We start from the raw sequence: 19,708 nt of genomic DNA, 5'->3' as shown, positions 1-19,708 counted from the left end.
GGTAAGTTTCTGGTGCATATTTTGACACTTGGTAATACTGATAGAAGCATAGAAAAATAGAAAACCTACAGCACAATACAGGCCCTTTGGCCCACAGAGTTGTGTCGAACGTGTCCCTACTGTAGAAATTACTAGGCTTACCTACAGCCCTCTATTTTACTAAGCTCCATGTACCTATCTAAAAGTCTCTTAAAAGACCCTATCGTATCTGCCTCCACCACCGTCGCCCGCAGCCCATTCCACGCACTCACCAGTCTCTGAGTAAAAAACTTAGCCCTGACATCTCCTCAGTACCTACTACCAAGCACCTTAAACCTGTGTCCTCTTGTGGCAACCATTTCAGCCCTGGGGAAAAAGCCTCTGACTATCTACATGATCAATGCCTCTCATCATCTTATACACCTCTATCAGGTCACCTCTCATCCTCCGTCGCTCTAAGAAGAAAAGGCCAAGTTCACTCAACCTATTCTCATAAAGCATGCTCCCCAAACCAGGCAACATCCCTGTAAATCTCCTCTGCACCCTTTCTATGGCTTCCACATCCTTCTTGTGGTGAGACGAACAAAACTGAGCACAATACTCCAAGTGGGGTCTGACCAGGGTCCTATAGAGCTGCAACATTACCTCTCGGCTCCTAAATTCAATTCCACGATTGATGAAAGCCAATACACCATATGCCTTCTTAACCACAGAGTCAACCTGCACAGCTGCTTTGAGCATCCTATGGACTCGGACCCCAAGAGATAATGTTGCAGCTCTATAGGACCCTGGTCAGACACCACTTGGAGTACTGTGCTCATCCTTAGAGCGACGGAGGATGAGAGGTGACCTGACAGAGGTGTATAAGATGATGAGAAGCATTGATTGTGTGGATAGTCAGATGCTTTTTCCCAGAGCTGAAATGGCTATCATGAGAGTGCACAGTTTTAAGGTGCTTGGATATAGGTACAGAGGAAATGTGAGGGGTAAATTTTTTATGCAAAGAGTGGTGAGTGCGTGGAATGGGCTGCCGGCGATGGTGGTGGAGGCGGATATGATAGGGTCTTTGAAGAGACTCCTGGACAGGTATGTGGAGCTCAGAAAAATAGAGGGCTATGGGTAACCCTAGGTAATTTTTCAGGTAAGGACATGTTCAGCACAGCTTTGTGGGGCGAAGGGCCTGTATTGTGCTGTAGGTTTTCTATGCTTTCTATGTAAACATTCTGAATGTTAAAAGGCCTGAACAGATGAGATCTGCCAAAGTTATTTCCCATGTAGGGGAGTCCAAGACAAGAGGGCACATCTTCAGGATTGAAGGACATCTATTTAGAACAGAGATGCAGAGAAATTTCTTTAGTCAGAGGGTGGTATATCTATGGAATTTGTTGCCATGAGTGGCTATAGAGACCGTCATTGGGTGCATTTAAAGCAGAGATAGATCGGTTCTTGATTAGCCAGGGCATCAAAGGGGATGGGGAGAAGGCAGGGGAGTGGGGATGACTGGAAGAATTGGATCAGCCCATGATTGAATGGTGGAGCAGACTCGATTGACTGAATGGCCTACTTCTGCTCCTATATCTTATGGTCTTATGCTGCCACAAACAACAAATTTCACAACATATGCCAATGATTTTAAACCTGATTCTGATTCTGATTCCGTTTACCTCTTCTACCTATCCCCGCCCAGTTTCTCACTTCAAACTTCAACCACCCCACCCCCCACACCCACCTAACTTCCCACTCACCCAGCTTCACCAACCACCTGTCAGCTTGTACTCCTTCTCCTCCCCCCACCGTTTTATTCTGGCCTCTTGCCCCATCCATTCCAGTCCTAATGAAGGGTCTCAGCCCGAAAATGTTGACTGTCTATTTCCCCCTGTAGAATCTGCTTGACCTGCTGAGTTCCTCAGCATTTTGTGTGTGTGGTGTATGTTACTCTGAATTTCCAGCATCTGTAGAATCTCCTGTGCTTTATGGTTGAGTATCCCTTTATGAATATCATAGCTTGCTGATTCATAATATATATCCATGTGCTTTCTTACCTCTGAGACATAGTGCGTACACGTCATAGTTCCATTAGCTAACCCTTCTGATAGCATATATCAGTATCCCTTGTACTATTCCGGATATTCATCTGTAGGTTAAATTAAGTGTGTCATTAAAGAAAATAAATTACAGAGATGATAGTGCATTTTTTGCTTACTTTCAAATATGCAACAAATTCCAGGCAGTGTGCTATTCACAGTTTAATTATATTTACATGGAGAGCCATTGCTCATTGACCCATAGAGCTTTACCCCATGGATACAGGCCCTTCAGCCCAAACAATCCATGCTGACCATGGTGCCAATCCAGCTAATCCCAATTTCCTGCATTTGGCCCATATCTCTCTAAGCCCCACTCCTCCACGTACCTGTACGAAAGGTCCTTAAGTGATAGCTGCCTCAGCCACTTCATCTGGCAGCTTGTTCTATATACCCATGAGGAAATTATCCCTCAGGTCCCTTCTAAATATTCCGTCTCTCACACAAAACAAGATTCCTGATCTTTTTTTATGCCAGGGACCAATATCATTAAGCAAGTGGTCCATCAACCCCAGGTTGGGAGCCCCTGTCCTAAACCTATGGCACTTAGTTTGGGCTCATCTACTCTCAGACAAAGACTCTTACTATCCAGTGACACAGTAATATTTAAAGGGAAATGTACCCAATATTGCGATGGCACGTGGCCAAGTGGTTAAGGCGTTTGTCTAGTGATTTGAAGGTCGCTACCTCGAGCCTTGGCTGAGGCAGCTTGTGTGTCTTTGAGCAAGGCACTTAACCACACATTGCTCTGCGACCACAATGGTGCCAAGCTGTATGGGTCCTAATGCCCTGCCCTTGAACAACATTGGTGTCGTGGAGAGGGGAGACTTGCAGCATGGGCAACTGCTGGCCTTCCATACAACCTTGCCCAGGCCTACACCCTGGATACCTTCCAAGGCGCAAATCCATGGTCTCACGAGACTAACGGATACCTATAAACCCAATATTAAGTAAGGCATAGGCAAAAAAGTCCAAAGTTAGGGGGACACAGGTATACGGTGAGAGGAGAAAGATCTAGAAGGCATCCTTTTCACACAGAGGTTAGTGAGTGCATGGAATGAGCTGCCAGAGCAAGCAGGTACAATAGAAGCACTTGGAGAGGTATACAGAAGGCTGGAGCTTAGAGAGACAGGGGCACTCAGCTGCTGTAGAACCACAGCCCCATTGCAACTGCTCATAGAGAGATACAGCACTAAAACAGGCCCCTCGGTGCCTGAGTTAGCACCAGCCATTGACTCCCTATTGGCACTCTGTGGTAGTAAATTCATAGTAGGTGAATTCCTGGTTCTGTAGCACAGCAGAGAGGGATGGGGGATAAGCGTGTATGTAGAGAGATAAAGGAGGCCCTTACAGGCTTGGTACCAGGCAGTGAAAGTCTATAGCAGACTGCGTAAGGACGTAGGAACAGAATTAGGCCATATGGTCCATCGAGTCTGCCCCACTATTGCATTCTGGTCAGTTTATTATCTCTCTCAGCCCCATCTGTATTATCGCTTAGCACCAGAATGCCGAGGATTGAGGCCCAAGGGTCGATCATACATCAGGAAGTCTGACCTGGGGTTGGAGGACTGTGTATGTGCGAGGGTGGGAGGGAGGAAAGGGGCTTGTTTTGCAGTTGTTGTTTAGTTGCTTGTTGCGTTTGGTGCTGCTCTGAGCATTGTTGGTATGTTATATTGATGCTGGAATGTGTAGTGACGCTTGCAGGCTGCCGCCCAACGCACCCTTCAGTGTGTTGGTTGTCAACATAAGTGACGCTGTTTTGATGTACACATAGTAAATAAACCCAACACTGCGGCTTGAGGCCTAGTCCTCACCATGACCGAGGCCATGCAGCTCCCCTGCCGCCGGTCCCCCCAATAAACCAACAAACAGGGCTTGCAGCACTCCACACCACCAACGCTCAGCAAGGTGCTTCGGTCACAAGAAAAGGGACGAAGACAATCACTAACTGTTAGACTGGGAATGAGGTCGTGTTCAGAAACCTGATGTTCATGTCTTTGTAATAACACACTAGGTAAAGTGCTGCCACTTGTCTGAGATCATGAAATAAGAACTAATTCACTTATCTTTTTCCTTTAGTACTGCCACATTGCCCCCTTACCATCTGCTGCTCTGAAACATATAACCACATTATTCTGCAGTGATCACTTCAGACTCATTGTCTTCAATCAGTTGTAATTTTACCTCTGCTCTTGTAATTGCCTTTGTTTCTTCTTTCCTGTGCCCATAGAACATATGTTTTGTGTAAGGTAATACTGTACAGTACCCAAAGAAGGCGTAAAGCATGAATTATGGAATAATTGTCTCAATGCAGAAAAACCTGAAATGTACTCTTCAGATTCTGACAGGTTGAAGTTTGATCGCTGGTGCAAATTCGTACCTTGTTGTATACTGTACTTTAAAGAGAATTTCGAATAATGTCAGATGTAGTGTTTCAAAAATGTGGGGATAGGATGAGAAACACTAATTTCAAAGACTTATTCTCAATATTATTTATTTATTATCATTACTATTTGTATTTCTGTTTGTATTTCCACAGTTTGTCTTGTTTTGCACATTGGTTGTTTGTCAGACTTTGTTCATATTTATTTATTTATTGAGATGCATTGTGGAATAGGCCCTTAGGGAACTTAGCTTCAATATTCGGGGGAGTAGATTTAGGATGGAGATGAGGAGGAACTGCTTTTCCCAAAGACTGGTGAATCTGTGGAATTCTCTGCCCAATGAAGCAGTGGAGGCTACCTCAGTAAATATATTTAAGACAAGGATGGATAGATTTTTGCATAGTAGGGGAATTAAATGTTGTGGGGAAAAGGCAGGTAGAGGGAGATGAGTCCATGGTCAGATCAGCCATGATCTTAATGAATGGCGGAGCAGGCTCGACAGGCCAGATGGCCTACTCCTGCTCCCATTTCTTACGTTTTTATCTTCTTCTAGCCCTTTGAATCATGCCACCCAGTAATCCCCCAATTTAATCTGACCCTAATCATGGGACAATTTCGAATGAGCAATTAACCTGCCAACCAGAATGTCCATGGACTGTGGCAGAAAACCAGAGCACCTGGAGGAAGGACGATTTCTAAGTGGTCCATGAACTCATGAACACTATTCGCTATGTCTATTCTTTGCACAATTTATTGATGTTGTGGTGGATGGAGATACGTCTCTAACAGAGGAGGTGTTAGGCACTCCTTCCCTCTGCTTGCCTGCAGCTCACCCCTGGGCAAGGTGTAGCACCTGCTTAGTTCCTTCCCCCCATACCACCCCCCAAATTAGGGTCACATAAAGCCATGGGAGAAGGTGGTGGGCGGTCATTTTAAGTGCTGGTGCATACCTCAAGTCTTGGTCATGACGACCACTGACGCCCGGCAGACAATCTCTGGAGAGTGTTGGTGATGGCTGGGATTACCTGACTTGTAAAGACACTACCCCGAAGAAGGCAATGGCAAACAACTTCTGTAAAAAAATTTGTCAGGAATGATCATGGTCGTGGAAAGACCATGATCGCCCACGTCATACGACATAAAGTATAATGTTGATGATGATTTATTTTGCCAATGATAATACATCCGATTCCAGTTGTGAGGTTCCAGAACCTCCACGTATTGAAGATGATGGGGGATTTGATCCTGTGATGGAGCTGACTGAGTCCTCACGCCCCCTGCAGCTGCTTTTTATCCAGTGTATTGGAGCCTGTGGGCACGTGGCCAAGTGGTTAAGGCATTGGTCTAGCCCCAGCTGAGGAAACGTGTTGTGTCCTTGAGCAAGGCACTTAATCACACATTGCTCTGCGACGACACTGGTGCCAAGCTGTATGGGTCCTAATGCCCTTCCCTTGGACAACATTGGTGTGGTGGAGAGGGAAGACTTGCAGCATGGGCAATTGCCAGTCTTCCATACAACCTTACCCAGGCCTGTGCCCTGGAAACCTTCCAAGGTGCAAATCCATGGTCTCGCAAGACTAACGGATTGGAGCCTCCATGCTAGGTAGTGATGCAACCAATCAGAATGTTCTCCATCATACATCAGTAAGAATTTGGTTACAAACTGAACTGCCTCAAACTCCTAATGAAACACATTTGCTGATGTGCCTCCTTCATGATTGCATCAGTGTGCTGGGCCCAGTATAGAAGCCTTATTTTACTGATCAGTGCTTATTAGAAAGGAAACATTCATTGCACAGAAACACATAATTTTGTGACCTCATAAGCAAACTACAAACTCAGAAATTTCTCCCTACATCAGGGGTTCCTGGTTATACAAGGTGGGCAATCATGGCCTTTCTGTGACCTTGACTGTTAGAAACATCGAAACATAGAAACATAGAAAACTTACAGCACAGAACAGGCCCTTCAGCCCACAAAGCTGTGCCCAACATGTCCTTACCTGAGAAATTACCAAGGGTAACCCATAGCCCTCTATTTTTCTGAGCTCCATGTACCTGTCCAGGGGTCTCTTAAAAGACCCTATCTTATCCGCCTCCGCCACTGTCAACGGCAGCCCATTCCACGCACTCACTACTCTCTGCGTAAAAAACTTACCCCTGATATCTCCTCTGTACCTACTTCCAAGCACCTTAAAACTGTGCCCTCTCGTGCTAGCCATTTCAGCCCTGGGGAAAAGCATCTGACTATCCACACAATCAATGTCTCTCATTATCTTGTACATCTCTGTCAGGTAACCTCTCATCCTTTGTCGCTCCAAGGAAAGAAGGCCAAGTTCACTCAACCTATTCTCATAAGGCATGTTCCCCAATCCAGGCAACATCCTTGTAAATCTCCTCTGCACCCTTTCTATGGTTTCCATATCCTTCCCATAGTGAGGCGACCAGAACTGAGCACAGTACTCCAAGTGGGGTCTGACCAGGGTCCTATATAGCTGCAACATTACCTCTCGGGTACTAAACTTAATCTCACAATTGATGATGGCCAATGCATCGTATGCTTTCTTAACCACAGAGTCAACCAGCGCAGAGCCTTACCACTAATACTATATTCTGTCATCACATTTGACCTACTAAAATGAACGACCTCACACTTATCTGGGTTGAACTCTGTCTCCCACTTCTCAGCCCATTTTTGCATCCTATCAATGTCCTGCTGTAACCTCTGACAGCCTTCTACACTATCCAGAACACCACCGACCTTTGTGTCATTAGCAAATTTACCAATCTTTCTCTCCACTTCCTCATCCAGGTCATTTATAAACATCACGAAGAGAAGGGGTCCCAGAACAGATCGCTGAGGCACACCATTGGTCACCGACCTTCATGCAGAATATAACCCATCTACAACCACTCTTTGCCTTCTGTGGGCAAGCCAGTTCTGGATCCAAAAAGCAATTTCCCCTTGGATCCCACGCCTCCTTACTTTCTCAATAAGACTGCTCTTGGCAAATTTTTCGACGGAAGTGGTTCGATATTGCCTTTGGCTGGCAGTGTCTTTACAAGACAGATGACCCCTACCATTATCAGTACTCTTCAGAGTTTGTCTGCCTTGGTGTCAGTGGTCGCATAACCAGGACTTGTGATATGTACCAGCTGCTCAGACGACCATCCACCACCTGCTCCCGTGGCTTCACGCGACCCTGATCAGGGAGCTAAGGAAATGCTACACCTTGCCCAAGGATGACCTGCAGGTGAGCAGAGGGAGGGAGCGCCTTATACCTCCTTTGGTAGAGATGTATCTCTACCCCCTACACAGCACTGGTGAAGAATCAGATCATTAACCAAAGCACCAGAATAGATTATAAATCACCATCAACTCTTCTACGTAATTTACACTATTCACTTACTTCTGACACACAAGATAAAGAGGAAAATAAAGTATAATTTTAATCAAGGTAGCTTTTATCCTGTTGAAATTTTAGTATTAAAATATACCATTTGCAATCTCAAAAGAAAGTAAAAAAATGGATTATTAAACAGATTCTGCAGTCTGTAGATAATTTAATCAGGAATGCAGCAGCAGGTTATATAATTTATGTGAACTGAGAGTTCCCAGGTTCAATTAAAATAACCTTTAACTCAATGACATAAAATATTTAATTTATATTATTTGAGGTTGCCTCCAGCAATGTGATGCTAAAAATAGTTCAGCTTTTATTTAAAAATAGTTTAGGCCATATCTGGAGTATTGCATACGGCTCTGGTTGCTTGGCTATAGGAAGATCATAAGACTATAAGATACAGGTATAGAATTCGGCCATTTGACTATTAAGTCTCTGCCAGTTCAGCATGGCTGATCCAAATTTCCTCCAAGCCCCAGTCTCCTGCCCTCTCCCCATATCTCTTCATGCCCTGACCAATTAACCTCTGCCTTAAATATACATAAAGACGTTGCCTCCACAGCTGCCTGTGGCAAAGAATTCCACAGATTCACCACACTCTTGCTAAAGAAATTTCTCCTCATCTGTTCTAAAAGGACACCACTCTATTCTGAGACTCTGTCCTCTGGTCTTAGACTTTCCCACCATAGAAAACATCGTCTCCACGTCCACTCTATCAAAACCTTTCACCATTTGTTAGGTTTCAATGAAGTCATCCCTCATACTTCTGAATTCTAGTGAATGACAGGCCCAGAGCCATCAAACACTCTTTATATGGCAAGCCATTCATTTCTGGAATCATATTTGTGAACCCCTGTTGAACCCTCTCTGGTTTCAGCACCTATTTTCCAAGATAAGGGGCCCAAAACTGCTCACAATACTCCAAGTGAGCCCAAAAGAGTGCTTTATAGAGTCTCAACATTATATACTTGCTTTATATTCGTGTCCTCTTGAAATAAATGCTAATGTTGCATTTGGCTTCCTCACCACCGACTCAACCTGCAAATTATCCTCTAGCAAATCCTACACAAGGACTCCCAACTTCCTTTGCACCTCAGGTTTTTTCTCACCACTTAGAAATTAGTCAAACCTTTCATTTCTTCCACCAAAGTGCATGACCATACATTTCTGGACACTGTATGACATCTGCCATTTCTTTACCCATTCTCTTAATCTGTCGAAGTCCTCCTGTAGCTTCTACTTCCTCAAAGCTACCTGCCCCTCCACCTACTTCCATATTGTCTGCAAACTTTGCAACAAAGCCATCAATTCTGTCATCCAAATCATTGACATTTAATGTAAAAAGAATCAGTCCCAACATGGACTGTTGTGGAACACCTCTAGTCACCGGAAGCCAGCCAGAAAAGGGTCCCTTCATTCCCACTCTTTGCCTCCTGCCAATCAGCCACTGCCTTATCCATGCTAGAATCTCTTCTGTAATAACACGGGCTCGTATCTTGTTAAGCAGCCAGATGTGTGGCACCTTGTTAGAGGCTTTCTGAAAATCCAAGTACACAACATCAGCCGATTCTCCTTTGTACATGCTGCCTGCAATTTCTTCAAAATATTCCAATGGATTTGTCGGGCAGATTTTACCCCGAGGGAAGCATGCTGATTTCGGCCTATTTTATCATGTGCCTCCAAGTACCTTGTGACCTCGTCCTTGATGGTCGACTCCAACATCTTTCCAAACACTGAGGTCAGACTAACTGGCCTATAGTTTCCTTTGATCTGTCTCTCTCCCTTCCTGAAGAGTGGAGGGACATTTGTAATTTTCCAGTCTTCCAGAAGCACTCTAGAATCTAGTGATTCTTGAAAGATCACTACTCCATGATCTCTTCAGCCATCTGTTTCAGAACTCTGAGGTGTACACCACCTGGTCCAGGGGACGTGTCTACCTTCAGACCTTTCAGTTTCTCAGGAATCTTCTGTATAGTTATGGAAACTTTACACACTTCATGACCCCTGACATTTGGAACTTCCTCCATACTGCTGGTGTCTTCCACCATGAACACTGATGCAAAATACTTATTCCGCTCATCTGCCATTTAATTGTCTCCCAAGGATGTTGTGGCTTTGGAGAGGGTGCAGAAGAGATTCACCAAGATGATGCCTTTTTTTAGAGGGAATGTGCTGTCATGAAAGGTTAGATAAACTCTGGAGGGGCCCAAAACATTACCTTCTTATTCCCCTCCAGAGATACTGCCTGACCTGCTGAGTTCCTCCAGCATTTTGTGTGTGTGTTGTTCTAGATTTCCAGCACCAGCAGAGCCTCTTGTGATTACATATGTTTGTTAGCTGTTTGAAGAAAGGAGTCCTTATTTAAACATTTAAACTGGAATTAATAGTCAAGTCAGGCATATTGGCTTTTCCAATTTGCTTTTTCAACCTGCTAAATATCATGTTTGAATCTTAAGGGAAAGGTCCAAAATCTGGCAGGAGATGTTCAGGGAGTGTGGCAGTAGCTAGCTGGGATGTCGCTAAGAGGCATGGGAGAGCTGTTGGTGGTTGAAGGCTAGAAACTATTGCATTTTAGGGCAGAAGCAGACTGGCCCTTCTCAGCCCTTATTTAGCCTCCATTTGTTTTGAGCCAGATGTCCCTTGTGGGGCTGACACTATGTGTTCAATATGCACTTGAAAAAATGAACCCCTTTGGGTACTGACGTCATCTGCAGTTCCAAACTGTAGTGTCTCAGAGACAGAAGAGACTTTGTACATCCTGGAAATCTTGAGCAACAAACACACACAAAAATAATGCTTGAGATACTCAGCAGGTCAGGCAGCATCTGTGGAAGGGAATAAGCAGTCGACGTTTCAGACCGAGATTCTTCAACTGGACTGGAAAGGAAGGGGGCAGAAGCCAGAATAAGAAAGTGGGGGTGGGGGGGGGTGGAAGGAGTACAATCTGGCAGGTGAAAGGTGAGACCAGGTGAGTGGGAAGGTGTGTGGTTGAGGAAGAAAGGATAAAGTGGAAGCTGGCAGGTGATAGGTAGAAGAGGTAAAGGGCTGAAGAAGAAGAAGGAATCTGATAGGTGAAGACTAGTACTGTCTATGTTGTTCCAGTGTTTCAGATATTGTCACGTATGGACAATTATTGTGGTCCTCTAGACCACAATAATTACATGGAAGATCTGGACTTCATGCGAAAGGTAAGCACAAAGACATTGATCCTTTATTATGTGAAGAGCAAGAGTATAAGATGTGAAAGAATAGGACCTATCAAGTGTGACAGTGGGAAGTGGGTATGGAACCAGAGGGAATAGCAGAGGTAATTAATGAATACGTTACTTCAAAAATCACTATGGAAAAGGACCTTGGTGATTGTAGTGATGACTTGCAGCAGACTGAAAAGCTTGAGCATGGATGAACTACAACAATTGTTCATCCTAGTTTGGCAAAAGAATAAATCAAGGAAGGTAGTGCACCCGTGGCTGACAAGGGAAATTAAGGATAGTATCAATTCCAAAGAAGAAGCATACAAATTAGCCAGAAAAAGTTGCTAACCTGAAGACTGGGAGAAATTCAGAGTTCAGCAGAGGAGGACAAAGGGCTTAATTAGGAAGGGGAAAAAAGATTATGAGAGAAAACTGGCAGGGAACATAAAAACTGACTGTAAAAGCTTTTATAGATATGTGAAAAGAAAAAGATTGATTAAGACAAATGTAGGTCCCCTACAGACAGAAACGGGTGAATTGATTATGGAGACCAAGGACATGGCAGACCAATTGAATAATTACTTTGGTTCTGTCTTCACTAAGGAGGACATAAATAATCTTCCAGAAATAGGAGGGGACAGAGGGTCCAGTGAGATGGAGGAACTGAGGGAAATACATGTTAGTAGGGAAGTGGTGTTAGGTAAATTGAAGGGATTAAAGGCGGATAAATCCCCAGGGCCAGATGGTCTGCATCCCAGAGTGCTTAAGGAAGTAGCCCAAGAAATAGTGGATGCATTAGTGATAATTTTTCAAAACTCATTAGATTCTGGACTAGTTCCTGAGGATTGGAGGGTGGCTAATGTAACCCCACTTTTTAAAAAAGCAGGGAGAGAGAAGCCAGGGAATTATAGACCGGTTAGCCTAACATCAGTGGTGGGGAAACTGCTAGAGTCAGTTATCAAAGATGTGATAACAGCACATTTGGAAAGCGGTGAAATCATCGGACAAAGTCAGCATGGATTTGTGAAAGGAAAATCATGTCTGACGAATCTCATCGAATTTTTTGAGGATGTAACTAGTAGAGTGGATAGGGGAGAACCAGTGGATGTGGTATATTTGGATTTTCAAAAGGCTTTTGACAAGGTCCCACACAGGAGATTAGTGTGCAAACTTAAAGCACACGGTATTGGAGGTAAGGTATTGATGTGGATAGAGAGTTGGTTGGCAGACAGGAAGCAAAGAGTGGGAATAAACGGGACCTTTTCAGAATGGCAGGCAGTGACTAGTGGGGTACCACAAGGCTCAGTGCTGGGATCCCAGTTGTTTACAATATATATTAATGACTTGGATGAGGGAATTAAATGCAGCATCTCCAAGTTTGCGGATGACACAAGCTGGGCGGCAGTGTTAGCTGTGAGGAGGATGCTAAGAGGATGCAGGGTGACTTGGATAGGTTAGGTGAGTGGGCAAATTCATGGCAGAGGCAATTTAATGTGGATAAATGTGAAGTTATCCACTTTGGTGGCAAAAACAGGTAAACAGATTATTATCTGAATGGTGGCCGATTAGGAAAAGGGGAGGTGCGACGAGACCTGGGTGTCATTATACACCAGTCATTGAAAGTGGGCATGCAGGTACAGCAGGCGGTGAAAAAGGTGAATGGTATGCTGGCATTTAGAGCAAAAGGATTCGAGTACAGGAGCAGGGAGATACTATTGCAGTTGTACAAGGCCTTGGTGAGACCACACCTGGAGTATAGTGTGCAGTTTTGGTCCCCTAATCTGAGGAAAGACATCCTTGCCATAGAGGGAGTACAAAGAAGGTTCACCAGATTGATTCTTGGGATGGCAGGACTTTCATATGATGAAAGACTGGATGAACTAGGCTTATACTCGTTGGAATTTAGAAGATTGAGGGGGGATCTGATTGAAACGTATAAAATCCTAAAGGGATTGGACAGGCTAGATGCAGGAAGATTTTTCCCGATGTTGGGGAAGTCCAGAACGAGGGGTCACAGTTTGAGGATAAAGGGGAAGTCTTTTAGGACCGAGATTAGGAAAAACTTCTTCACACAGAGAGTGGTGAATCTGTGGAATTCTCTGCCACAGGAAACAGTTGAGGCCAGTTCATTGGCTATATTTAAGAGGCAGTTAGATATGGCCCTTGTGGCTAAAGGGATCAGAGGGTATGGAGGGAAGACTGGTGCAGGGTTCTGAGTTGGATGATCAGCCATGATCATACTGAATGGCGGTGCAGGCTTGAAGGGCCGAATGGCCTACTTCTGCACCTATTTTCTATGTTTCTATGTAGATATTAAGAAAGAGGATGTGCTGGAGCCTTTGGAAAGCATCAAGTTGGATAAGTCACTGGGACTGGCTGAGGCTACTGTGGGAGGTGAGGGAGAAGATTGCTGAGCCTCTGGTGATGATCTTTGCATCATCAATGGGGACAGGAGAGGTTCCAGAGGATTGGAGGGTTGCAGATGTTGTTCCTTTATTCAAGAGAGGGAGTAGAGTTAGCCCAGGAAATTATACTTCAGTGGTTGGTAAGTTGATGGAGAAGATCCTGAGAGGCAGGATTTATGAACATTTGGAGAGGTATAATATGATTAGGAGTAGTCAGCATGGTTTTGTCAAGGGCAGGTCATGCCTTACGAGCCTGATTGTTTTTCTTGAGGATGTGACTAAACACATTGATGAAGGAAGAGCAGTAGATGTAGTGTATATGGGTTTCAGCAAGGCATTTCATAAGGTACCCCATGCAAGGCTTATTGAGAAAGTAAGGAGGCATGGGATCCGAGGGGACATTGCTTTGTGGATCCAGAAATGGCTTGCCCACAGAAGGCAAAAAGTGGTTGTAGACAGGTCATATTCTGTATGGAGGTCGGTGATCAGTGGAGTGCCTCAGGGATCTGTTCTGGGACCCTTACTCTTCGTGATTTTTATAAATGACCTGGATGAGGAAGTGGAGGGATGGGTTAGTAAGTTTGCTGATGACACAAAGGTTGGAGGTGTTGTGGATAGTGTGGAGGGCTGTCAGAGGTTACAGTGGAACATCGATAGGATGCAAAACTGGACTAAGAAGTGGCAGATGGAGTTCAACCCAGATAAGTCTGAAGTGGTTCATTTTGGTAGGTCAAATATGATGGCAGAATATAGTATTAATGGTAAGACTCTTGGCAGTGTGGAGGACCCCAAGATCCCTATGATCCTCCACACTGCCAAGAGTCTTACCATTAATAGTTTATTCTGTCATCATATTTGACCTACCAAAATGAACCACAATAGGACCATAAGACCATAAGATTTAGGAACAGAAGTAGGCCATTTGGCCCATTGAGTCTTCTCTGCCATTCAATCCTGGGCTGATCCACTTCATCCAGTCATCCCCACTCCCGTTTTCACCCCATACCCTTTGATGCCCTGGCTAATCAAGAACCTATCTATCTCTGCCTTAAATACATCCAATGACTTTTGCCTCCACAGCCACTCGTGACAATAAATTCCAGATTTACCACTTTCTGACTAAAGTAATTTCTCCACATCTCTGTTCTAAAAGGACATCCTTCAATCCTGAAGTCGTGCCCTCTTGTCCTAGAATCCCCTACCATGTGAAACAACACTGCCCTATCTTATCTGTTCAGGCTTTTTAACATTTGTAATGTTTCTATGAGATCCCCCCTCATTCTCCTGAACTCCAGGGAATACAGCCCAAGAGCTTCCAGACGTTCCTCATGTGGTAACCCTTTCATTCCTGGAATCATGCTCGTGAATCTTTTCTGACCCCTCTCCAATGTCAGTATATCCTTTCTAAAATAAGGAGCCCAAACCTCCTCACACTTATCTGAGTGAACTCCATCTGCCACTTCTCAGCCCAGTTTTGCATCCTATCAATGTCCCACTGTAACCTCTGACAGCCCTCCACACTATCCACAACACCCCCAACCTTTGTGTCATTAGCAAATTTACTAACACATCCCTCCACTTCTTCATCCAGGTCATTTATAAAACTCACGAAGAGTAGGGGTCCCAGAACAGATCCCTGAGGCACACCACTTGTCACCAGCCTCCACGCAGAATATGACCATCTACAACCACTCATTGTTTTCTGTGGGCAAGCCAATTCTGGATCCACAAAGCAATGTCCCCTTAGATCCCATGCTTCCTTACTTTCTCAATAAGCCTTGCATGAGGTATCTTGTCAAATGCCTTGCTGAAATCCATATACACCACATCTACTGCTCTACCTTCATCAATGTGTTTAGTCACATCCTCAAAAAATGCAATCAGGATTGTAAAGCATTCCTAATCATATTATGCCTCTCCAAATATTAATAAATCCTGCCTCTCAGGATCTTCTCCATCAACTTACCAACCACAGAAATAAGACTCACTGGTCTATAATTTCCTAGGCTATCTCTACTCCCTTTTTTGAATAATGGAACAATATCCGCAACCCTCCAATCCTCCGGAACCTCTCCTGTCCCCATTGATGTTGCAAAGTTCATCGCCAGAGGCTCAGCAATCTCCTTCCTCGTCTCCCACAGTAGCCTGGTGTACATCTCATTGAGTCCCAGTGACTTATCCAACTTGATGTTTTCCAAAAGCTCCTGCACATCCTCTTTTATAATGTCTACATGCTCAAGCTTTTCAGTCCACTGTAAGTCATCCCTACAATCACCAAGATCCTCTTCCATAGCGAATACTGAAGCAAAGTACTCATTAAGTACCTACTGCTATCTCTTCCAGTTCCATACACACTTTTCCACTGTCACACTTGATTGGTCCTATTCTCTAACGTTTTATCCTCTTGCTCTTAACATACTTGTAGAACCCCATACTTGGGGTTTTCCTTAATCCTGCCCACCAAGGCCTTCTCATGGCCCCTTCTGGCTCTCCTAATTTCTTCCTTGAGCTCTTTCCTGCTAGCCTTATAATCTTCTAGCTCTCTATCATTACCTAGTTTTTTGAACCTTTCGTGAGCTCTTCTTTTCTTCTAAACTAGATTTACAACAGCCTTTGTACACCATGGTTCCTGTACCCTACCATCCTTTCCCTGTCTCATAGGAACATACCTATGCAGAACTCCACGCAAATATCCCCTGAACATTTGCTACATTTTTTCCCTACATTTCCCTGAGAACAACTGCTTCCAATTTATGCTTCCAAGTTCTGAAGTCGTGCCCTCTTGTCCTAGAATCCCCTACCATGTGAAACAACACTGCCCTATCTAATCTGTTCAGGCTTTTTAACATTTGTAATGTTTCTATGAGATCCCCCCCCATTCTCCTGAACTCCAGGGAATACAGCCCAAGAGCTGCCAGACGTTCCTCATGTGGTAACCCTTTCATTCCTGGAATCATGCTCGTGAATCTTTTCTGACCCCTCACCTAAACTCTTTGCAGTCTCTGTTTCCTCAACACTACCCACTCCTCCACCTATCTTTGTATCATCGGCAAATTTAGCCAGAAATCCATTAATCCCATAGTCCAAATCATTGACATACATGGTAAAAAGCAGGGGTCCCAACACCGACCCTGTGGAACTCCACTGGTCACTGACAGCCAGCCAGAATAGGATCCCTTTTCACTCTCTGTTTTCTGCCAATCAGCCAATGTTCCACCCAGGCTAGTAACTCCCCTGTAATTCCATGGGATCTTATCTTGCTAAGCAGAACATTGCAATACCTAATTAAATAAACTGTAAGTTACAATAAGAAATATAGAAAATAAATTAAGTAAATAGTGTAAAAATGGAGCAAAAAACAGAGAAAAATTAGTGAGGTTGTGTTTACAGGTTCAATGTCCATTCAGAAATCTGATGACAGAGTGGAAGAAACTGTTCCTGAATCACTGAGTGTGTGTCCTCAGGCTCCTGTACCTCCTTGATGGTAGCAATGAGAAGAGGGCATGTCCTGGGTGCAAAAAGAGAGGGAAAAATGCTGAGGTATTGTTCACGGGTCCATTACCCATTCAGAAATCAGAGGGCAGAGGGAAGAAGCTGTTCCTGAACCACAGAGTGTGGTGTGTGTCTATAAGCTCCTGTACCTCCTCCTTGATGGCAGTAATGAGAAGAAGACATCACTCTGCCTTGTCTCCCTTTCTCTTCACCATTTACACCTCGGACTTCAACTACTGCACAGAGTCTTGTCATCTTCAGAAGTTTTCGGATGACTCTGCCATAGTTGGATGCATCAGCAAGGGAGATGAGGCTGAGTACAGGGCTACGGTAGGAAACTTTGTCACATGGTGTGAGCAGAATTATCTGCAGCTTAATATGAAAAAGACTAAGGAGCTGGTGGTAGACCTGAGGAGAGCTAAGGTACCGGTGACCCCTGTTTCCATCCAGGGGGTCAGTGTGGACACGGTGGAGGATTACAAATACCTGGGGATACGAATTGACAATAAACTGGACTGGTCATAGAACACTGAGGTTGTCTACAAGAAGGGTCAGAGCCATCTCTATTTCCTGAGGAGACTGAGGTCCTTTAACATCTGCTGGATGATGCTGAGGATGTTCTACGAGTCTGTGGTGGCCAGTGCAATCATGTTTGCTGTTGTGTGCTGGGGCAGCAGGCTGAGAGTAGCAGACACCAACAGAATCAACAAACCCATTCATAAGGCCAGTCATATTGTGGGGATGGAACTGGACTCTCTGACGGTGGTGTCTGAAAAGAGGATGCTGTCCAAGTTGCATGCCATCTTGGACAATGTCTCCCATCCACTACATAATGTACTGGGTGGGCACAGGAGTACATTCAGCCAGAGACTCATTCCACCGAGATGCAACACTGAGTGTCATAGGAAGTCATTCCTGCCTGTGGCCATCAAACTTTACAACTCCTCCCTTGGAAAGTCAGACACCCTGAGCCAATAGGCTGGTCCTGGACTTATTTCCTGGCATAATTTACATATTACTATTTAATTATTTATAGTTTTATTACTATTTATTATTTATGGTGCAACTGTAGCGAAAACCAATTTCCCCCGGATCAATAAAGTGTGACTATGACTATGACCTTTTGAAGGTGTCCTGGATCCCGGGAAGGTTTCTGCCCATGATGGAGCTGACTGAGTTCACAACTTTCTGCAGCTTTCTCAATCCTGTGCAGTGACCCCACCACACCGGATAGCGATGAAACCAGTTAGGATGCTCTCCAAGGTACATCTGGAGAAATTTGCAAGAGTCTTTTCTGACATACCAAGTCTCCTCAAACTCCTCATGAAATATAACCGCTGTCGTATCCGCTTTGTAACTGCATCAATATATTGGGTCCAGGATTGATCAGAGATATTGACATCCATGAACTTGAAACTGCTCTCCCTTTCCACTTCCGATTCCTCGATAAGGACTGGCGAGGGTTCCCCTGACTGCTCTTTATGAAGTCCACTTTCAGTTCCTTGGTCTTATTGACACTGAGTGGAACATTGTTGTTGTACTACCAGTTAAGCAGCTGATCTCACTCCTATACCACTCCTCATCAACATCTGAGATTCTGCCAACAATAGCTGTGTTGTCAGCAAATTTATAGATGGCTTTTGAGCTCTGCCTGAGGTGCATCACTGTTGATTATCAACGAGAAGGAGGTGACATTCCAATTCGCACAGACTGTGGTCTCCTGGTGAGGAAGCCAAGGATCTATTTGCACAGGGATGTACAGAGGCCCAGGTTTTGGAGCATGTTTTGTACAACTGAGGATATGACTGTGTTGAACGTTGAGCTGTGGTCAATATATAACAGCCTGACGTAAGTATTACTATTGTCCAGGAGATCCAAGTCCAAGTGGAGAGCCAATGAGGTTGCATCTGCTGTAGATCTATTGTAGTAATAGGCAAATGGCAGTTGGTCCAGACCCTTGCTGGCCACGACCAACCACACAAAGCACAGTGGATGTGAGTGCAACTGGGTGATAGTTGTTGAGCAGCTCACCCTGCTATTCATGGACACTAGTATGATTGTTTCTCTTTTGAAGCAAGTGGGAACACCCAGCTGAAGCAGTGAGAGACTGAAGATGTCCTTGAACATTTCTGACATGTTGGTTGGCACAGGGTTTCAGTACCTGTCGCCTGTCGAGAGATGTAGGCAGAAGAGGAAGGAATTTGATTGGAGAGGAGAGAGGACCATGGGAGAAAGGGGAGAGGAGGGGCACCAGAGGGAGGTGATGGCAGGTGAGAAGAAGGGAAGGGGCAAGAGGCAGAGGCAGAATGGGGAATGAAAATGAGAGAAGGAGGAGGGAGAAAAAATGCTACCTGGCCTGCTGAGTTCCACCAACATTTTGTGTGTTGCTCTACATCATAGAAAACAACTATTTGCTGAGTTTCCAGGCAAGTAATCTACTAAAGAATGAAAACTGTGGAGAGAAATGTTTACACTCTATTTTGAGCTGGTTAAGCGAGATAAACCAACAGCAAAAGTAACAGTTACATTAGACCAAAAGGCCATAAGATACACAGTAGGAGTAGAATTAGGCTGTTCAGCCCGTCGAGTCTACTCCACCATTTCATCAAGTGGCTGATCCATTTTTCCTCTTAGCCCCAATCTCGTACCTTCTCCCCGTATCCCTTCATGCCCTGACCAATCAAGAATCTATCAACCTCGGTCTTCAATATACATAGTGTCTTGGCCTCCATAGTCACCTGTGGCAAAGAATTCCAGTTTCACTACT

Source organism: Mobula hypostoma, chromosome 2, assembly GCF_963921235.1.
Source record: "Mobula hypostoma chromosome 2, sMobHyp1.1, whole genome shotgun sequence".
Taxonomy (NCBI): Eukaryota; Metazoa; Chordata; class Chondrichthyes; order Myliobatiformes; family Myliobatidae; genus Mobula; species Mobula hypostoma.
This window is presented reverse-complemented; position numbering follows the sequence as displayed.